Consider the following 23,339-nt stretch of genomic DNA (forward strand, 5'->3'; position numbering starts at 1 on the left):
ATTTGTTTGACGACTGCAGCCGCCAAAGACCGAGGGTTTAGTTCTTGCTGGGACTTGGTAAATCCCGAAATCCCGTAACCCTTGAAGTTTGTGAAACTCGGCTAGTGTGCAAGATGCCTGGTCGCAGTACTTTGTTCAGTTGCTTTAGACCTTGTGGTGCGGATTCCCTGCTGGAGGACTCATGTCCGATACCTCCGGTTGGAACTCCTACATATGACTTATATAGCAAACATGGGCTAGGCCCGATTGCTTTTAACGATTATTGGATCAAATATACAAAGAAAGACGGCGATCTTCGTTGGCCACCTCACGGTAGCTTCGAAGCGTCGATCTTAGATAATTTGGAAATAAAGTTGTTCGAACGTAAATCAAGGCCGGCCATGTTTGATGCCTTTCGGTTCTGGCGCAAAGAAGCCCGACAGAAAGAGATCAGACAAAATAAACGTAGTCAGCGAGATACTGTTGCTACTATAGTGAAGAAAGCTGAGCAGTTTCAGCGTGATAAGGAGGATAAGGATAAGGAAGTGTTTGAGAGATTACAGCGTATGTCCATAGACAAATGCTATCCTGTTTTGTCTACGGAGTCGGATAAGAAGGAAGAGGCAGTTGAGGATTCTTTAATGTCCTATCTTATGAAGTCGCCACCTCCGTACGTACAGGGTACCGCAGCTCCTGTGGTCCCTGCCGTACCTGTTCCACCAGTTCCTCAACCTGCACTTGCTCTTCCGACTGTTCCTGCTCCTTTGCCTCTTTCTATTCCTACTGCTCCTCCGCTTCCACATACTCCTGTTCCCGCTACTGCTCACGCTACTGCTCCTGTGTTGTTAACCCCTGTCGTTGCTAATGTCTCTACTCCTTCTCTTGTTAGTCCTGTGTCTTACTCTTCTCCCTCTACTCGTAATCGTGATTCTCCCCTTGCGACAAACTTCTTTCAGTCGCTCGGACCTGTTTTTGGGTCTGCAGGTTCTGATGGTCCACAGAGACGTAGCCAGCTTCCTGGTAATAGAGAACGTGTTGCGCTATACAATATGGCGATGGGTTGGATGATAAACCCTGTTAGAAATCCACCTCGTGTTGTCCTCGAAACGTTTGATCAATTCAACATACCTACTCAGAGATATGTGTTTGATGAAATGTGCAAGTTCTTACATGATCAGATAGCGGCTGTTGCGCCTGACGAGGTGCTGACCGCCCTGTCTAATCTTCGGCTTCAGTTCGCAACTGGACTGATAGTCGACACTAATGTCCGACGTGCTATTGAACGGTTGCTATCTCTTCGTCCCGCTCCTATTCCTCATGCATTGTTCGTTGAGGACATTGAACAACGAGATGGGTCTGGCCAATATCCTATGCGAGAAGTTCCGCCAGTTTGGGTACCCGCTGATAATACTAATGCTAATGCTCCAATACCAGCACATTTCCAGAGAGTGTGGATACACCTCCCTTGGAAACGATCGGAAGTGCTTCAGGTGAAACAAACTTTGCCTGATCCTCGCAAAAATCCTGCGGGGTATTACAAAGAATTATCGCAGCTCGTAGACGCTACGATAATGAATCTGGCCGATATCGACATGTTGTTTGGCAATATCGTACCGCAACCGGTATGGGCCAAGATTCGTCACCAAGATCACGCGAATGAATTAGGTGGTGATTGGGCTGCCATTACAGCGGCAGACGCTGGACAAGTGGCTGCTACTAAACCCGATCAGTTGATTGAACTTCTTCCCCAGCGAATCATTACATTAATGAAAACGCTTATGCCAGCTATGAGGGTAAATTGGGACAAGTTGTCAGCCTGTAAGCAGAAGAAAGATGAGAGTGTTTCAGACTTCTTTACGAGGTTCGAGGAAACATTCGTCGATCATAGTGGGCAGGATATGGGTACTGAGGGTGGACAGAGGCTGTTTGTGGATAAATTTGTATCGAACTTATTGCCCGACTTGTGCAATAAATTAAAAAACTCAGAAAGTGCGTGGGCCGTTTCTACCTCAGCTCAGATATTGGCTACGGCACAATATTACGAAAATAGAGAAAAAGAGGAAAATGACCGTGCCGATAAAAAGACGAAAGAGCTGAAAACTAAAGTGTTGTTACAACAAGCATATCCGCCGCGTTCTAATCAGAATGCGCCTCAGCAGAATAGATCGCAGTTGCAATCGAATCGATCGCAGCCGCGTAATGATTCATCTTTTCAGAGATCTTCATTGGGGTACAACCAATGTGCTTATTGTAGACAGGAGGGACACATTAAATTCAATTGTCCTGCTTTAAATGACCGTAGTGGTGGTAATTCGTCTAGAGGAGGTCGTGGTGGTGCACAGCACGCATCACGTGGTAGAGGTCGTGGTGCTCAGAACGACTGTTCTGATAACTCGTCAAATTCTAATAATTGTTTCGATCAACGTGGATCATCGCAAGGACGATCTGCGCAGTACAATGTAGACGATTATTACGTCGATCAGGGAACTGACGATAGTAATTACTAGGACAGCCAAAGACAAGGAGAGGGAGTGGTATCAGTTCCGGTTGATCAGAGAGGGCCTTACGTCGCAGTTGCTACATCGGGCGTCGTTGAGCCTTTTCTGTTGGACACTGGTGCAGCGAAAAGTTCTATCATGCATTCGAAACTCCCCGGCGCACCTTTGTCTGGCTTAACAAATGTATCTGTTGGATTCTCTGGCGCCCCCGTTAGCAATCCAGTTTCGCGCCCTTTGCCCCTTAAAATTGGGCCTCGTGAGCTCGAAGCTCCGTTGATTTTAACCACTGGTTGTGGTGAAAATCTTTTGGGTCTGGATTTGCTTAAACGCTTGTATGCGACTTTGTATTGTTCTCCTGCGGGTGTAAAGCTTACGTTCGGAGAGAAAGTAGTCTCTCCCATGTATTTGTCCCTCGACAAGCTTCCACCGGAATTGGATTCTCTTCCTGCATCTTTGTGGGCGACGGGTCCAAACGACGTGGGCCTACTTGATATCTCCCCTTATGTTGTTCAGTTGAAATCGAATGTGCGATTGCCACGTATTCCCCAATATCGTATCTCCCTGGATGGCGAACGAGCTTTGTTAGCGATCATCTATGATTTGATCGAGAAAGATGTCATTGAAGAAACTCGGGGAAACGTGTGCAATAGTCCTGTACTGCCCATTCTTAAACGTACTGATCCTACCAAACCGCCTGTTTATCGTTTTGTTATTGATTTACGGGAGGTGAATAAAATTGTGGTTCCTCAATTCCCTGTTGTGCCTGACATTACGGCGCTACTGACTCTGATTCCAGCTACGGCTTCATGGTTTTCGGTGATTGATTTGAAAAATGCGTTTTTCAGCATCCCGATTGCCGAAGAGAGCAGGGACCTTTTCGGTTTCTCTCTTGGTGGACGTAGCTTCCGGTTCAAACGCGCTCCTCAGGGCTACTGTGAAAGTCCATCGATTTACAGTCAAGCTTTGAAGGGTCAACTAGATGCGTTTAGGTTGCCGGTTGGTGCGGCTTTAATCCAATACGTCGACGACTTATTGGTGGCTGCTGATACTCAGGACATTTGCAAAATTGCTACAGTGTCGTTGCTGCAACATCTCTGTGAGTTAAATCACAAGGTGTCACCTTCTAAACTCCAATATTGTTGTCAAGAAGTAACCTATCTAGGTCACTTATTGTCAAAGGAGGGAAGGAGATTGACCCCAGAGAGAATTGCAGCGATTGCGCGCATGGCTGTGCCACAAACCCAAAGAGATGTGCGTGCCTTTCTAGGTATCACATCGTACTGCAGGCAGTGGATTCCTAATTTTTCATTGCTAGCGAAACCATTGGTGGCTCTTACGTGCAAGGATGTTTCGACTCCTTTACCATGGACGGAAGAATGTCAGAAAAGTTTTTCTGAATTACGTGATTCATTGTGTTCGGCCCCTGTGTTAGGTACCCCTGATTACAGCAAGCCGTTCACGTTATATGTTCACGAGAGGGAAGGTTGTGCTTTAAGCGTCTTAACGCAACCTTTTGGTGGTAAGCAACGTCCATGTGCATATTTTTCCTCGACCTTAGACCCAGTAGCTAGAGCATTGCCGAGTTGTTTGAGAGCAACTGCGGCAGCTGCGGTCTCCATCCGACAATCAGCAGGATTGGTCATGGATAATATGCTTACGGTGATGGTTCCGCATGCAGTCGATACTCTTTTGAACCGTACGAAAACTCAGCACTTGACGAGTGCGAGGTTATCTGGGTACGAATTGACGCTCTTGGCAAGCCACATTCAGATAAAACGTTGTAATGTCCTAAATCCGGCAACTTTGTTACCAATTAGTGCAGAGTCAGATGCAGTAACAGAACATGACTGTTACTTGCGGACAGAGGAGGAAACAAAAGGTCGTGTGGACCTTAAAAACACCCCATTGGAAGACCCGGATGGCATCCTGTATGTGGATGGGTCATGTTTTAAATTGCCGAATGGTGATGTGACTACTGCTTATGCTGTGGTGACATTGAATACTGTTGTTGAGACTGCGAGATTGAGTCAGAATTCTGCCCAAGCTGCAGAGCTGATCGCTCTTACTAGAGCATGTGTATTAGCAAAAGGTAAACGTGTGAATGTGTACACCGATAGTCAGTATGCTTTCGGTGTAGCGCATAGTTTCGGACGATTGTGGCGAGAACGTGGTTTCTTGACGTCACATGGCACGAAAATACAGCATGGCCAGCTTGTGAACGATCTTTTGGATGCATTGACTTTGCCTGCTCAAGTTGCAATTGTTAAATGTAGTGCGCATCGTAAGGTGACGGATGATGTTGGTCGTGGTAATGCGTTTGCAGATGAGATTGCTAAGGAGACTGCCCGGAACCTTAGCACTCGAATGTATGTGACGAATTCGGTTAGGTGGCCTACAGAATCAAGTATGTGTGAGAATACTATAGAGAGTGTGAAAGCAATTCAGAATGAGGCCACCGACACTGAAAAGATGAAGTGGAAAGAAAGTACGGGAAGGTTGGATGTGAATGGTTGCTGGATTGATTTGTCAGATCAGAAAAGATGGATGTTGCCTGATGCGTATGTACTGGCCGTTGTGCAAATGGCACATGGGTTAGCACATATTAGCGCGAAAGGTATTTGCAAGTTGTTGGCTGATGTGTGGAAGAATGATGGAATTACTAAGTGTGCTGAACGTTTGGTGAAGAATTGTATGGTGTGTATAATGTATAATCCTGGCAAAGGAACCCCAACTCCCCCTGGCAGTTTTGCTCCTCCTTCGTATCCCTTTGAGGTGATCCAATTGGACTTCATCCATATGGAGCGATGCAATAACCTGAAATACGTTTTGGTTGTGGTTTGCGCATTCTCCCGATGGATCGAGGCCTATCCCCTCAAAGATAATACTGCTTTGTCTACTGCGAAAATCCTACTGAAGGAATACTTTCCTCGGTATGGAATGCCTAGAGTCGTGTGGTCAGATAACGGAAGTGAGTTTGTTGGAAGCGTGATGAGGAGTGTGTGTAAGGGCCTTGGAATTAATCAGAAATTCCACAGCGCCAATCATCCCCAGTCAGCTGGATTGGTTGAAGGGTACAATGGCACCCTTAAACTAAAATTAGCGAAGATCCAGGCTACGACTGGACTTTCGTGGCCTGACGCTTTGCCTCTAGCATTACTGTCAACTAGGGCGACTGTACACTCCCGAATAGGGCTTAGTCCCTATGAAATAGTGTTCGGCCGTCCTGCGAATGTGTGGGGGGTTCCTAGGCCAGGTATATTCGTTGATCTTGAGTACCCGATGTTGATTGACTACTTACATGACTTGACTGCTAAACTGAGGTTAATTCATCAACAGGTTTACGACGCCTTGCCGACGCAGACGGAGGGTCCAGGTCACCAGCTCCAGCCTGGTGATTGGGTTGTCACCCGAAATTTTTCGCGCAAGAAGAATCTGGACCCCCGCTTTGTTGGACCTCACCAGGTGCTTTTGGCCACGAGGACTGCCGTTCGTCTTGAGGGACGGAAGAACTGGGTACATGCTACCCATTGTAAGCGAGTCCCTATTCCTTTGCCGGCAGACCCGTGGGTGAGGAAAGGCATTGCGTCAACAGAAGCAGCGACATTGCCGGCGTTTGTACCTTTCAGTGACGCACAACTTGTTGGTGAACACTCAGTGCAGCAGAAAGCCATTGTTGGAACATTGTCAGCAAAAGACTCAAGACCAGACCAACGAACTGATCAACAGGACGCTGTCTCTTCGACAGATCCTTTGTTTGACGAGCAGACACGTCCCGGGAAACATCGATATTCTTTGCGTTCTCATACTAAGGACAAATAAATTTTTTTTCTTGCTTTGCTGAAACTGATAACTGCAATATCTTCGTTTCCCCTGATCAACTGTGAACAATTCGTATCACTGAAAATTGTTTTGTACATATATCAAGATTTTTTCTTGTATCTTTTTCCTTCCACAGCTGAATTATTTGTGCTAAATAAAATACATATTGTGTATTGAGGGCCGTAGGGCCGCGCGCGTACTTCCTTCTGGACAGTAGGTCTTGACGCTAGGTTAAAGGCCGTCGGTTCCTAGGAACTCCTGGGAATTGACTATTGCTGCACAGAACGAAGTGCGTCAAGAAACGTCGCGGACGGTCGTAGGGAAATGGCATTTTTGAAGCTGAATGATTTGGAAGGAACGCAGGCGTATAGAGTCAAACTGCAGAAACTTAGTCGTACGAAATGTTTTGTATCCCAATTGTTTGTATTGTTTTTAACTGCTTCTGCATTTTTGGCGGGTGGGGTGTATTACACTATATCTTACTTCTTACTTCCTACCCCTACTCCTACTCCTTACCCTAACATTACTTCTACTGCTTCTCCTCATTCCTTTCATATGTTACCAGAACACGAACAGGCTAGACGTGTAGAATTCCGCAACAATTCCTTTATCCAGCTCCTCCATCAGCATCAGTTAGTGGTTAACACTACTAATTGTTGGGTGTGTGGGTTGATGCCACATACTACGGGTAAGGGAATTCCATATCTGGTGTTACCGTATAGTTCCCAAGGGTCAGCTCGAGCATACCAAACAATGCTTCGAAGCGCACTAGGTTTCCACCCCTCTCCAGAACGTTCCCCCAAACCGGGTCCTACCTCATGGCAGTGGGTGGTATCGATGATAATACAGGATTTGGAAGATGAGATCTATGATGCTTATCTCATCCCTAAGGCAGAGGTACAAGCCTATAGGGCACCGAATAGAGGGGAATATAGTACGTTCACTAATGAAAAGCAGCTTAAAAGCTCGTCTCCAATATGGGTCGTACCCCACACTGGTAATCTTTGTCTTGTGGGTCGTGGCTCGCAAGCCTCACTTGGAGTAAGTGCTTGCACTGAAAGTTACGTTCTGTCAATGTCCCCGATCCCTGTGCTTCTGGCTGCCAAGGGTACGTACTTCATCTGTCATGATCGTGCATACACATGGTTGCCCGCAGACTTCATGGGCTCATGTTTTGTTGCAAATCTGTTGCCTCCGACGTTTACTGTAGATGCCGATTATCATAAGACTAGAGTTGTACGAGGCGTAATTAGTGAAGAGGATACTGCCGGTCAAGAGGCAGGAGACTTTTTCAAGGGTTTCCTCCCGTTTTGGGGACCTATGGTTAATAGTAGGAACCTGAGACATTTGACTCGAGTGGTAGAATCGACAGCTAACCTTACTGCCAGTGCCCTTGGTAATATCACCACAGAACTTCAGGCGGAGAGACTTATGACATTACAAAACCGTATGGTTTTAGATGTTGTCTTAGCAGATCGCGGTGGGGTATGTAAAGTGATCCATTCGAGCTGTTGCATTTTCATTCCAGATAATGCTCCTACTGTCTATCAAGCCATCTCGAAGTTGCACAAGATCTCCGAATCCATACACGTGGATGTAGGGGATTGGACGCTACTTGGTTGGTTTTGGGGCCTGGTGTCGACTTGGGGTTGGAAGATTCTGACGATCATCGGGGTTGTGGTAGTGTTCCTGTTCACGTGTTGCCTTTGTGTGCAGTGTGGTCCTGCCTTATGTGGCCTCTGTGCTACAACGTGTATGAGACAACCATCTGTTACCAAGGGGACTCGGTTGGACAGAGCTATGCTACAACGACATCTTGATGGTCTGATGAATATCGAGTATGATTCCGACTAGTGCTTGCCTACATGAGGGCAAAAGGAGCGTCTGAGGTTCCGTGACAATTGTAAGTGGTGTTTTCGACTCACACGAATATGGTCGAGTCTAGTATCTATGAACCGCAAATGACGAGTTTAGCAAGTGTGCGCAGTTTCGCTGTGCTAACTTAAACCGTTCGTTTGTTATGTGGGTTTGTCATCTGTACCCACGGGTTCCATCTTAGATACGGCATCCATTTTGTCTCTTGCCCTCAAGTAGCCAGCGAACGGACGCTGTCCGCTTCGCGACCCTGGGACTCCCAAGATATTTGCGGAAGACACATGTTCTTTGAAAGTGTCTTTATGACGAGGGGGATGCTACTGTAAGGCAGATGGCGCCGCTCGAGGCTCATCTTGCCGCACGGGCTTATTGTCTCAGCCGTGCATCTCATTAGGCACGTCCCTTTGATGTCTGTATCTCGTGCTTCTCGACACTCCCCTTTTACACCCTTTCCGATCTCCCCACTGTTTCCGTCTTCCTCTGCACCTGTCTTCGTTCCTGTTTCGATCTACTTTACTGCTGATTGGAATTTGCTAATGGTGGGAAGATGGGTTTTTACAGTTGGGAACCGCCAAATGTTTCCGCACTTATGTTCCGGATCTTGTGTGTTTCAAAGTGATCTAAGCGACCCCTCTGAGAGCGACTTGTGGGAACCAGGTTGTAAACTATTGTGTATCATGTTATCCTATGGGTAGAAACTGTATAAAAGGAGCGATCCACAAATACAATTTGAAGCAGTCTCCCCGAACTACACTCGATGTACTTCTTGTGACTTCTGTGTTCCCTGCAGTAAATAAACCTTGACTCTTTGACGCCGAAGGAAGTGTCCCGTGTCTCTGTGATTTGTACGCCGGAGCAGGTTACCCACGAAGGTTTCAGGTGTTGTGCCCTGGCACCGCTGGGTCCAAAGAACCCAGTCCTTCAGTAGCGAAGTAGGAAGTGTCCTAAAGCGTCGTTAATAGAGTCTAGAAACATAGCTGCATTACCTGGTGGGCGGTAGATCAGGCCACCGGAGAAGGAGAGGGATTGGCTGAGTTTGATGGAAAAGCCTAGTCCCTCTGCGTCCATGAGAGGGTCAAGGCAGAAGGTGTGGCAGTTAAAGGTGTTCTTCAGTATAATTGCTACGCCTCCTCCTCTGCCTTTCTGTCTGTCCTGTCTATGGAAGGAGTAACCCTGGGGGAGGGCTACGGCTATATCGGGGTTACTGTCATCAGTGAGCCAGGTTTCAGTGATCATGAGGCAGTCAAGATCATGGTCAATGATAAGGTCGTGGATGTCCTGACTGTGCTTGCACATCGACCGTGCGTTTATTAGGCCACCTTTGAAGGGGGGTCGTTGGTTTTTTGTGGGGGTAAGAAGGTCGGAGTCGAAGTTGAGTGACCAGCGACATTTAGTGCAGCTGGTGGAGCCGACTACTTTTGACAGATCGAACTTACAGGAACAATCGAACCTGCCTCGGAGGCTACGGAGGTCATTGGAAGCATACCTGAAGAGACCCAGATGGATGAGGGGCGCCATGCCCTCACCAGATGAAAAAACTCAATGATTCCAGTAATTTTATCTCAACATGGTGCAGAAAAACCTTTTCAGTACACCATATCCAAATTCTATTGAAGGCCTCACCACATTGCACTCAACCTTAAATGTACACTTCCATGCTGAATACTAAACCCTCATTACGCTCTATTCAAACACAAATCTCTCTTGTCATGTATTCCCTAGAACCTGAAATATACTCCCAAATAACAAGTGGGATATTTCCAACAGGTGGCTCACTGGTTAGAGCGGCAGACTCTGGAGCAGAGATCAGGCCCGGGACCAGGGTTCAAGTCCCGACGCGGCAGGGTCTTGGGCTCAATGTCTGCGGACTCGATAATTCTCGCCTCAGCGCCTACTCTAATCATGGGTCCCATGCTGCAACTCTGGGCAATAGCTTGCTTAATCTCCACAACTGCCCCTACAACACTGGGATGCCTAGCTTCACCTTGGGGGTGCCCAGGAGGAGCATCTCACAGGGAGAGCCAGGAAGGGTTCCACAGCGTTATACAGCGCCGGGACGCCCCGTTGGGGCAGCTGTGCGCTTTACAAAATACACTACATTTATATTTACAACACTGAAGACCACTTGACAGTTAAACACTTGCTTCTCAGCATTACCTCCACACTCCATAAAGTCAAAGCTAATTACTGCCAGAACCTCATCTCTTCTATTTAGTCTCCTCTGAAAAGCGTACCTCAAACTTTAAAACTATTGCTCACACTATTAAAACTCCAGTCACCTTCTTCACACACACACACAGCCTCCGACCTCTCTAATTACATCATCCAAAAAAACAAAATATCTGGACTTTAACTTATACTGCTCATACTACCATACCAACACATCCACCCAGCTCATGCCTTTCCCACACTCTATCCAGGACCTTCTTCACTGAGCTCTTTCCATTGTTAACCCGGCAAAACACTGTATATAGACTTTTTCTATATAACCTCTTTATAAAAAAAAACGGGTGTACATCAAACAAATACTCAAATTATGACTTTTTAATTCACAAACCAAATATACTAAGAGTTAAAGTTTCATTTTAATGGAATGTTGGATCATTTTAAAATGTTGCTGTATGTTCTAAAAGACAACTTAATATGCTGGACTTTAGCATAACACTTTGTCTATTTTTTGCTCCCAATGCATGCTTTGTTTTTGACTTATATTTTATAACGAGGGAGACCCCAACGTTTTTTTAGAACCTGGGACAATAAACCGTTTCGTAAAAAACAGTGGTTCACTATGGGTAATAAATCATGTAAACAAGAGAAAGTCTGGTCTTTATACATTTTTTTTACCAGACATTTGGTTAATCCACCAAGGCAAATATAAAAGTAGGCTCACAAGCGGTATTTAAACTGAAATTAATGTATTCATTGCGTATTTTATATTGCAGAATATTTGGAGAATATCAATAAGATAGTGTAAAACTAGAACCAGTGCTCACATTTAGGCGAAAGAGAGTGCAGTGACAAGTGTGTGATTAAAAAAAATATATATATACATACACTAACAAAAACTGAACGTAAGACTCCTTAGGTTATTTTTATAAAGTCAAAAGGGATTTAGTATGTCCCTACTCGGACAACCCCAGTCGTAGGAGTAATACCCTACCTACTCACCAGGCAAGTTTTTCATGACCGTTTATAGCTTGAGTATGCAGACCCGCGGTAACTCACATCTGATTTCGATATTTTTCTGTTTCTGATACTACCTGCTCACACACCTTGTCCTGATCACCTCACATCTATAGAGGTCAAAATGCCATCGACTTTAAACATACCAACACCCTTTTAGGTCTCGGCTAGTGTAGGCTGCGCTTGCGCAGTCTCGCTGGCGAGATTTTATGTTTCTTAGTAGCGAGGCTTAACCCCGCCCTCCTATTCCATTGGCTGGCCTCCTAAATGCTGGCCAGCCATTGGAGAAGAGGTTTCAGTGACAATTTAAGCACCGTCTTTTTCAGATTGAGGGGCGTGTTTAACGTTCTTTCTCATTCTTCTTCATTGGCTGAAATGTAAAAACAACACTCAAAAACACGCCCGCTGTTTACATTCCAGCCAATGGAGAAGAGGGGAGAAAGAAAAACATGCCCCCAGTCTGCAAAGGACGGGGCTTAGAGCAAATGGCGTGCACTTGTTGAACACAGTGGCGTAGCAGTTGCCCGTTCTCGCTGATGAAAGCAATGACAATGAACATACCGACCCCAGGCCCAGCTGGGTAATAAAAGACATAATTGGGGTATCTTGGACTCTCGTGCCCCTGAGCTCCGCCACTGCCACTATGTCTCTGAAATCAGACGTCCCTGTTCACTCCAGCTGCCAGGAGGGTACCTTAGAAGTTACCCCCGAAGTCTTTTGTGAGCTCCTCCAGCCGGGCTGCGCCTGCAGCACTTTGAACCCCGCCCCCGAGAAGAGAGTGGCGAGCCTGAGGAAGTCATACCCCAGCCTCCCCCGCCCAACCGCTGCATGCTCTTCTCGCTGGTTCCTCCGCTGCCCCAGTCCTCCGTAACGCAGAACCCCCGTTTGGAAAAAGACACTGCCTGGCGGTCAACTTACCGAGGTCTTGGAGCTGATGTTACCGCGGTCCATATTAAGTACACACTCTATCCCTTGTCCCGCTGCTGCTCGCCCCTTCTCTGTGGTCGATACCAGTCTCCGCTGCTGCCCTTACAGTCGTCCCCGTCTGTGTATCCATCCGTCGCAGCAGTTCGCGCGGAGCCTGCTGCCTGTGAGGGGGATCCCAAGGCCAGGTACACCGAGCTCTTCAAGATGCTGGACCCCAACCAGGATGGGAAGGTGGACATCGCCTATCTGCAGGCCGGGCTCCGGGCCATGGGCACGGCTGTGGAGGCGGATACCGAGCAGGCATGAGCTCTGAGAGGCTGCCTGCTAAGGTAAAGGCCCCTTAAAACAAATCTTTCAAGCAACCTGGCTGTTCTCTGGCCTCCAAAACTAGTCCTAGCTTTTTCCTCCCCAGACTCAACCCTTTGCACACTGGGACTTGTAGTTTCACCTCCCCACTAAAGGCTTTGGCTTGCTTACATGTCTCAGCATGTAAAGTGCTCTAAGCGAGACCAGGCCTTGCACTGGCTCACTCCGTGGTTATGGAAAAAAATCATAACTAAACAAGTTGCATGTAAAACTTTAGTTACCTTTTGTGTAAAGGCTGAAGGGTCAGATGGGGTCAGCATGTGTGGGTTGGCCAAGATTGAAAGTGGCCCGAGCGGCGGCTGAAGGAGGAGCAGGAAGCTGAGGAGAGGGGCCGAGGCAGGCGGGGCATGCGTGGGCGCCGCACGGCACAACTTTGCACAGAGAGAAGTGGCCACACGGCCCGGAGGCTACTGGACGCTTGGTTCCCTGAACACGGACTCTTCTCCCCTCCAGCCTGAAAGCGGCGGTAGAGGGTAGGGAAGCCGGGGTGGCACCGGCAGCCGCGACCACAACAAAACCCGGTGCCTGCCATGCATGCGGACTGCAGGCTGCTGCCGCTTGGGCGCGCATAGCGGTGATGGCTGTCCGAGCCTGCCCGCTGCTGCTGGACGCCTTGCTGTTGGGCACCGGCCGGGCTCAAAAATGTGAGTGCCGCCTCCCCCCTCATACCTTCCTCAAACACTGCTGTGTGAGACTTGAGGGGTGTGTATGCAGAGCTTTCCTGCTACTAACAAAGTTCTATTGTTATGGTCACTTCACCCTTCTGATATCCCTGCTTTGCAAAATCCATCCTCTGTTTATATCTGCTCTCGTTACTAAATTACTCTGACCAGTCATCTGTTGACATTCCACAGTTACATTTTTGGAATATACATTATAAAAGCACCACAAAAACTGAGGTTTAACTGCATCTGAATCCAACATATTGTAATTTTTGTTGCTCATTTATGTATTTTTCACTCGCATTTTAAAAATATGGATGGGCTATTAAACTTCGTGGCTACAGTAATGGCCAACAACTTTAATCTAAAATACAATTTAAGCCTGGTTCGCTCTCGAAGGCCGTCATTTAAAAGACATTGTTTAATTTTATTATACACTAAGCTACTTCCACAGTCTGTCTTTTTTGGTCTCGTGTCAGCAGGGGGGAGAATGGCATGCCAGTGGGGCGGGCAGTTTGCTACAAGTTGGAGAATGCCCTCAGTTTCATCAGTGCCCTGCAAGTGGGAGAATGCCATGCCAGTGGGGAGGGCAGTGTGCTACAAGTAGTGTCAGCAGGGAGGAGAATGCCATGTCTGTGGGGGGGGGGGCAGTGTGCTACAGGTAGGAAAATGTCCCCAGTGTCAGCAGGGGGAAGAATGCCATGCCAGTGGGGAGGGCAGTGTGCTATTAGTGGGATAATACCCCTCAGTGTCAGCAGCGCCCTGCAGGGGGGAGATTACCTCGGCAGTGGAGGGAGCAGTGTCATCTGTGGAATGCTCCGACAGTGTAGAAAGTGCCCCGACAGTGGAGAGGGCAAGAGGGAGTATGCTTGATCAGCGAGAGAATGCCATGCCAGTGGGAGGGCACTGTCTTGCAAATCAAAAATCAATGCACGATGAATGGCCCTTCGTGATTTTTTTTAACATTGCACCTTAACAAAAAAAGATTTTAGAAGGCTGTGTGTGTGTAGCTCGGTGTGGCTCTGTGTGTGTGTGTGTGTGTGTGTATCTGTGTGTGTGTGGCTCTGTGTGTGTGGGGCTCGGTGTGGCTCTGTGTGTGTGTGTGTGTGTATCTGTGTGTGTGTGGCTGTGTGTGTGTGTGTGGCTGTGTGTGTGTGTGTGGCTGTGTGTGTGTGTGTGGCTCTGTGTGTGTGTGTGTGGCTCTGTGTGTGTGTGTGTGGCTGTGTGTGTGTGTGTGTGTGTGGCTCTGTGTGTGTGTGTGTGGCTCTGTGTGTGTGTGTGTGGCTCTGTGTGTGTGCGTGGCTCTGTGTGTGTGTGTGGCTCTGTGTGTGTGTGGCTCTGTGTGTGTGTGTGTGGCTCTGTGTGTGTGTGTGGCTCTGTGTGTGGCTCTGGCTCTCTGTGTGGCTCTGTGTGTGTGTGGCACTGTGTGTGGCTCTGTGTGTGTGTGGCTCTGTGTGTGTGTGGCTCTGTGTGTGTGTGGCTCTGTGTGTGTGTGTGGCTCTGTGTGTGTGTGTGGCTGTGTGTGTGGCTCTGTGTGTGTGTGTGTGGCTCTCTGTGTGTGTGGCTCTCTGTGTGTGTGGCTCTCTGTGTGTGTGGCTCTGTGTGTGTGTGTGTGGCTCTGTGTGTGTGTGGCTCTGTGTGTGTGTGGCTCTGTGTGTGTGTGTGGCTCTGTGTGTGTGTTGGTCTCTGTGTGTGTGTTGGTCTCTGTGTGTGTGTGTGGCTCTGTGTGTGTGTGTGGCTCTCTGTGTGTGTGTGGCTCTCTGTGTGTGTGGCTCTCTGTGTGTGTGGCTCTCTGTGTGTGTGTGTGTGTGTGTGGCTCTCTGTGTGTGTGTGTGTGGCTCTGTGTGCGTGTGGCTCTGTGTGCGTGTGGCTCTGTGTGCGTGTGGCTCTGTGTGCGTGTGGCTCTGTGTGTGCGTGTGGCTCTGTGTGTGTGTGTGGCTCTGTGTGTGTGTGTGGCTCTGTGTGTGTGGCTGTGTGTGTGGCTGTGTGTGTGACTCTGTGTGTGTGTGTGTATGTGGCTCTGTGTGTGGGGCTCTGTGTGTGTGTGTGGCTCTCTGTGTGGCTCTGTGTGTGTGTGTGTGTGTGTGTGTGTGTGTGTGTGTGTGTCTCTGTGTGTGGCTCTGTGTGTGTGTGTGTGGCTCTGTGTGTGGGTGCAAATGCAATAGCTCTTGCATTTGCGAGAGATTAAGCTATTGGCATTGTAAATGACAATGCCATTTATTTATCTGTTTTCAAAACCAACACATACATAAAAATGTTGTCATTTACAATGCCAATAGCTCTAACTTTTGCAAACGCGAGACCGTTCTATTCTGTTTTCTCCCTTGCCACTCTTCCTTGGCCCTCTCTTTCATTTTCGTCTCCAGGTTACTTCACTCTCTTTCTCTGGCTCACACACTGTTTTTATCTTCCCTTCTCTCTGAAGCAAAGACAAAACAATTGCTCAGTTTGACAAGCATTTGCAATGCAAATGGTCTTGCATTAAGGCAAGTTTAGGCTATTGATTGGCATTTTAAATTTGAATTTGAATTTGAATTTTAACATATTTGTAGAGCGCGCTTATACCGGGACGGTTTCATGGCGCTAGGTAGCGGTGAACCAGTGGACATAGAGACAGAGACTAGACTACTAGGGATCTGGAGAACAAGAAGGTTTTGAGATGTTTGCGGAATTCCGCATAGGAGGTAGAGGCTCTGAGGGCAGAAGGGAGAGAGTTCCAAAAGGATGGAGCTAGGACCGCAAATCTTGTCCCCCCGGACCTCTTCTTCCTGAAGCGGGGAATTGTCAGGAGGGCCTGGTGAGATGAGCGGAGCTCTCTGGCCGGAAGGTAGGGTGATATGACATCACAGAGGAAGGCAGGGGTAGTCCCTGACCTAGCCTGATAAGTCATGCAGCCCAACTTGAAGAGAGCCCTCTCCTTCACCGGTAACCAATGCAAAGATTGCAACAGCGGGGTAGCATGGTGAAATTTAGGGAGTCCGTAGATCAGGCGGGCAGCCTGATTTTGAATCTGTTGAAGGCGACGGATCAGGTAGTCTGGGGCGCCATTATAGACCACATTCCCATAGTCAAGGCGCGATAGCACCATGGCCATAAGGATAAGCTTAAGGGCGGGAACAGAAAAAAAACGGGACACCTTGCGAATAGTGCGAAGTGAAAAGAAACAAGAGGACACCACTGAGTGAACCTGCGTGTGAAGGGAGAGCTGGGAATTGATAAAGATGCCCAGGGTTTTGACCTTTGGAACCGGAAGGGGAGGGGGACCAAGTGAGTCGGGCCAAAAAGACGGGGACCAGAGACTGCAACCACTCCCGGTCAAAACCAGTTCGGTTTTGTCGGGATTTAGTTTGAGGTGGTTGCAGTTCATCCAATCTTAGATGAAAAGCATCACCCTCTGGAAATTCTGGGCAGAGGAGGAAGAATGGGACAGGTTAAAAATAAGTTGGAGGTCGTCGGCGTAATTGAACACCGAGACCTCCATCTGCTGTAAAGAAAAAATAAGGGGTGAGATGTATAAATTAAATAGCAGGGGGGACAAAGAGGAGCCCTGGGGAACGCCGCATGTCACTCTACGAGGAGGGGCAGCGAAGTCGGCCAGATGGACAGCCTGCTCCCTGTCCGTTAGGAAGGACCGGAGCCAGGCGTGAGCCGTGCCCCCAATGCCCGCCGCCTCGACACGGGTCAGCAGGATGTCATGGTCCACCGTGTCGAACGCGGCGGACAGATCTAAGAGGACCAGGGCCTGAGGGAGGCAGATGTCAATGCCCTCCCTCAGTTTGTCCATCACCGAAACTACCACTTTCTCGGTTGAGTGCAGCGGGCGAAAACCTGCCTGACAGGAGGAGAGGCGGCCAGTGGACTCCACAAAGGAGCTCAGGGTCCCGGTAACATGAGTCTCTGAGACCTTTGCTAAGTAAGGGAGAAGGGAAATGGGACGATAGTTAGCGGGCAGAGATGGATCGGCACCTGCCTTTTTCAGAATCGGAATGATAACTGCTGATTTATGGGCGTTTGGGACGATGCCAGTTTTAAGGGAGTGGTTAATTAATGTGAGTGGAGAGGAATAACAGCTGGAGAAGATCTCTTTCAGGGAAAAAGCCGGGCCGATGTCCTGGGGTGAGCCCGATTTTACCCGAGCCAGTAAGGGGAGAAGGGTTTCTCGTGTCAAAAGGGGAAGCTGAGTGAGGAGTGGAGCAGCGGGAGGCGGGGATGCGGTGGACGGTGTCGGGAGTGAGGGAGGGATGTTGGCTTTAATTAGAGCTACCTTTTCGATAAAGAAGGAGTTGAGGGAATTACAGAGTGATTGAGACGGAGGAATTTTAGAAATCACCCTGTCGGAGGCAGCGAGCTCGTGTACCGTGGCGAATATTTCCTTAGATTGATTTTCCGCTGCCAGAATTCTACCAGAAAAGTACTCAGTTTTAGCTTTTAGTATGTCCCTTTTATATTCATTGAGTACCAGGCAGTACTTTGCTCTAAGAAGAGGGCAGTAGGTGCGTCGCCATGCTCGTTCTGCTCTGCGCGCCGCCAACTTCTTGTCCCTGAGGAGAGGAGTGAACCACCTGTTGGCAGCGTGGGCGCGTTTAATAGCCACTCTCTTAAGGGGAACAACGCTATTGCATGCCTTTAACAGCCAGTTGTTGATGGCTGTGAGCTGAGTGGGGAGAGATAGATCATTAAGCTCAGGGCTGGATGCCGCAAGGGAAGAGCAGACATCGGGAAGATCAGCCTTGTCCCACTTTCTAACCCAGATGTTTTTGGGCAAAGGAGGTTTAGGCGACTGTCCGAGGTTTAGTGCAAAGGAGATAAGGGAGTGGTCTGACCAGGGACAGGGCGAGATGATAGGAGAGTTGGTTGGGATATTGAGGGTCATTAAATGACAATGCCTTTTATTTATCTGTTTTCAAAAACAACATATAAATAAAAAATGTGTCATTTACAATGCCAATAGCTCTAACTTTTGCAACGGCGACACCGTTGCATTGTACTCTGCTACTCAGTTTATAATATCCTACTCACACTATACTAATAACTATATCCACAATATACTACTCACTCGCTACACCTCAAATACTCTATACTACTCACTGAAATACTCTATAATATCCTAATACTCTCTACTACTCTACTCACTAATAATTCTCTACTACACTCTCTACTACTCAAAATAATTATACTACTAACTTTCTACAATAGTAATACTTATTACTCTATATTACTCACTGCTACACACTTTATAAAACTATCTTCTTTTCACTATTACTCACTCTACAACTCACTCTCTGCTACTGACTCTCTAATACTCAGTTTATAATACCCTACTCAAACTATTCTAATAACTATATCTACAAAATGCTACTCATTACTACTTGCTATAATACTCTGTAATAGAACTATCTAATACTCTACTACACTTACTTTACTAACTACTCACTCTACTACTACTGTAAGCTACTCACACTTTACTCAATCTCTACTACTCTCTAATACTCTCAATTCACACTCTACTACTGAGTCAACTAATCACACTCTAATACACCCTCTAACTACTCTCTACTACATACAAGTCACACAACTCACTAAATTACACTATCCACAATTTTATACTCACTCTCTACTCCTCTCTACTACACTTGAATACTAAAAAGTAAAGCCTAACTACTGCTCTCTAATATATACTCTATTTTACGTCATTCACTACTCCCTCTACTAAATAGATATACTACTTCATATACTATCTGTAACTCACTACACTTCATCTATTTCTATCTAGTACTTTTCATTACTCACTACTACTCTGTCTCTACTACTCGCTAACTCCTATACGCTCTCTACACACTATCTACTAATCACTCTATACTACTCTCTACTAATCTACACTACTCACTAACTACTATTGCCTACAACTCACTCCTACTCTACTCTATACAAGTATACTCTCCATTAATCAACTAGTCACTCTCTACTAACTATTAATCACTGCTAATACTCTCTAATATTCTCTAATGCTTACCTATTGCCATTGTAAATGACAATACCATATAATTATCGGTAAAAAAAAAATAAAAAAAAATGAAAAAAATGACATTTGCAATGCCAATAGCTATAACTTTAACAAAGACGAGACCATTGCATTGTAAACGCTTGTTCACTATATAAAAATAACGCAAGTAGTCATACGTTCTGTTTTTTTTGTTAGTTGGTGCATGTTTTTTTTTATCACACACTTGTCACTGCGCGCTCTTTCACCTAAATGTGAGCACTGAATCTTGTTTTGCATTATTTGATTGATATGCTTCAAATATTCTGCAATATAAAATACCCTATGAATAATTGAATTGCAGTTTAAATAGTTTTTGTGCCTACTTTTCTATATTGCTTTGGTGGATAAACAAATTGGTAAAACATTCATACAGACCAGGCTTTCTCTCGTTTACATGATTTATTATCCATAGTGAACCACTGCTCTGTTTTTATTAGCACATGCCAGCGCTTCCATGGAGGCCACTAATCTTCAATACTAGATTCAGTTTGCTGTACTTCCTCTGCTCTCACAAATGAAAGTTAAGGATACCAACATAATTTTCATCCTCCAATTTCAAATTCTTTTACATTTAAAGAGCGTTCTAAAATTTTCAATTTTGCTTTTTTTAATCTACATATACAGTTATGAATCTGCTAATATTTAATTCTTTAAATAGTTGCGGACTTCTTTAGTGGGTGTCTCAGATCCTCAGAGATCCCCGGACACCAGGTTAATAAACCACTGTACCAGACTAATCATCTCCACTACAATCAGAGCAGTACCCGAACATCAGCTGTTCAATAGAAATGAATTGTGCTTCATTTTTAGGTCTCGCTAAGCCAGCGCATGCGGCTCTGCGAGAAATTTAGTGATTGGCTATAGAAAGTGCCACCACAGGCTTTTCCTGGCTTCAAGCTTGCGTGCACGTTGGCGTGCACGCGTGCAGCAGCCATCTGGGTTTCTGTCAAGGCTCATTAAGCTGTGTGTGCCTCTCTCCGCGCTTCAATTCCCTCACACTCCACCACCACAGATCGCGTCACTCTGCTGGCCTCCACTCCCCCCCCCCCCCTTTCCCCCTCCCCCCACCTCTCTACAATAAAATGTGTGCTCGAGCAGAACCAGCTTAGGAAGCAAAACTTGAATAAAAATTTGACAGGAACTAGGCACGACAATCAAAGATGTCCACCTTCATAAGAAGCCAGCTCTATCACAATCACCAAAGACAATACAATACCCCTTTGGCCCATGTTAACCGCATCGCTGCTGCGGTTATTTTTGCGCTGTGCAGCTGTTTTCAAATAACCGCGATACATGACGAGCTCAGCTCGTCATCCGCACACGTCACCCGTGGCTGATGACGAGCTGAGCTCGTCATCAGCATCGAAGGGGTTAATACACCAGGCCTCGGCAGAGGGTGCGTCTCTCCGATCTTCCTATTACTTTAAAATACTGCCTTCATCTTACAGCAAGAGTTTTCTGAACATGTTTTATTTTGGTCCTCCAAAAGAAATAGGCAGGACTCTACAGAAAATATGATCGGCATAGTGCATGACTTATTGCTGGTGTGGACCATGCCTCCCCTCTCTCGCGCTCACTCTCACTCACTTCATTACCAACTCATTTGCAGCAGAAGGAATTTGTGTGTGCCTCCAGAAAGGCACCAACCATGAACTAACTGCCTTTGCCTATTATAGAATTAATTAATTATTTATTAATGGGAAGCATAGTGCTTCTATTTAGTCCTGTACAACGACTTCACAAAAACAAATTTTTACAGTGAAAGATCTCTTATTAGAGTTAAGTACAAAGCGGAAGGGCAGCACCCATTAGAGTATAGAATTGTGCACCATGTTTTCAGATTCTCACATTGGAGAGCATCTAAAAACTGCACATGACCGCCTGAACGAGTAATTCTCACTGGTAAATACATGCTGGGTTCGGGTATGCATTTTCCATGTCAGTGTCACTCTTGGAATGGCCGTGTGAATTTATTTCTTTTAAAGCATACTCCATGTTTATTTGTATTCAGAGCGCTGATACGCAATGCTGTATGAGCGAAGGTGGGCATTTAAGATGGCCTCAGAGGACTGTAACAGAGTGCTGTTATTCCAAACAACTGAAAGACTCAGAGTTGCACATTATTGACACTGCAGAACCAAATCGAGCCCGGCACTGCCAATCACACAACATTTGGGACTTGGGGCCTCGCAATACCAGGAAATTCACAGAGAGGGAGATGTGGCCCTGATAGTCAAGAAGTCAGCTTTGACAGTGCAGCATTAACAGAGCATACCAGTGCTCACCCACACCTCAATCTGCTAGAGAATGTCTAGTGATTCCCAGGATTTACCAATTGCATTGGGAGCTTCCATATCTGGAGTAAACACTAACTGTCCCTTTAAGAGGGATTTAAAGACTGAGATATTAGGTCAAGACACAGTGGGTTCAATCATTCTACTATTCTGCCCACAGTGCATAATTTGTAAAAAAAAACAAAAAACAATGACAATTGCAGAATCTTTTTCTAAGAGCTGGTAGACCAAGCTATAAATAAAGTCAAGTTATATTCTGTTAGCTCCACTTATCCTAAATTTTGTTTCTGTCTGGGGACCGTATAAGTATTTAGTTATGCAGCACAATATCTTTGGTACAACAACATCAACTGCTGCATGGCTAAACACTTATAAGGTCCCAAAGGTGAGACCTATTGGCTATGCCAATGCTTGTTCATTTCTTTTCACCAATACATTAATCATGAGTAAATTAGACTACAGCAACAGCTTGTTCTTCTGTCTTGCCCTGTAAGCCTCCTCTCCGTTGACCAAATAATCAACGTTGCCACATGCGTACTCTTCAGCCTCCCACACTGTGTACCCACTTTTTCTACTGCATGAAAATTACTGAGCCCTGTTTTTTGCTGCTTAAACAGGTCTGAAAAATAATCCATGGTCTTCTAATCCCTGAACCATTCCCCAGCGAAATATGCCAACCGTTCATTACCTGCTCACAGTACCCAATCCCCAGAAGCCCAATCACATTTTGATCAACCCACAGAATTAGCTCTCTTCACTGGGATGCCTTCCTTGTGCAATTCAGGGGTATTCTCATTCCACACACTTTTTGGATTGCTCTAAAAAAAACGTGCAAGTCAAGAATCCTTCCAGCCTGGCCTAATTGGCAGATCTTGAAACCAGCAGCTCAATAACGGCTCGAGTGTGATCATGTATGTATGTATGTTTCAAGCTTTTAATACGGTGGTGCCCATGTCCACACCTAGCTGAAACAGCTAATGCCCCCAACTATTATGTACGGTATTTGTTTGAAATGCTACAGGGGAAATTAAATACATTTCAGAAACACTTAAAAAAATGTAATCAGCCAGAATGGCAGATTAATTTAGCCAGGGATTGATTGTTGGATGTTACATAATTATAGACGTTTTTCTGATAGAACTCAGCAAGCCGAGGCAGTGTCATGACTAGGTGAAATGTCCTTGGTTAAAAGTCCTGAAGTTAAATTGTTGTCAACCTGATTGATGATGGCTTATTAAGGTTTATTACTGTGTGAAAACCATTGTTAATGTTCAAATCTTTGAAGCAGTCAGGTTATGGGTGTTCACCACTTTCCTAGTGGCCACCCCGATTCCAGCTTTTAGAACACTGATTTTTTCTCTATTAACACTAAACATAATACAGCTTACTAAAAAGTAGACCTGCCTCGTTGATGGATTTTCTGCCTTGGTGGCCTTCAGGGTCAGAAAGGGTCTCAACTTCTGATTTGTCAATGGAACTTTTGGGTGTTTAACCCCTCCCCTGCTGATGACGGAACCGCTCCGTCATCAGCCTCGGTGGTGCTGTGCTGATGACGGAGCAGTTCCGTCATGGCCCGCCCAACGGGCCTGCGCGGCGCGAATTCCGCGCCTGCGCTGGGTGTTCTATTGAGCGGGCGGGGCCATGACGGAACCGCTCCGTCATAAGCACAGCGCAACCGACGCTGGTGACGGAG

The 23,339-nt window shown here is 46.5% G+C and overlaps 1 protein-coding gene across 2 annotated transcripts in view; it reads left to right on the forward strand.

The window, feature by feature from the left end:
- The window catches only part of PCSK5 (proprotein convertase subtilisin/kexin type 5), a 1,065,339-nt gene that overhangs the window by 1,024,503 nt on the left and 17,497 nt on the right, over positions 1-23,339 (forward strand). The gene's annotated exons all lie outside the window — the stretch shown is intronic.

The sequence above is a fragment of the Lissotriton vulgaris genome, chromosome 3_1 (genome assembly GCF_964263255.1).
Source record: "Lissotriton vulgaris chromosome 3_1, aLisVul1.2, whole genome shotgun sequence".
Lineage (NCBI taxonomy): Eukaryota > Metazoa > Chordata > Amphibia > Caudata > Salamandridae > Lissotriton > Lissotriton vulgaris.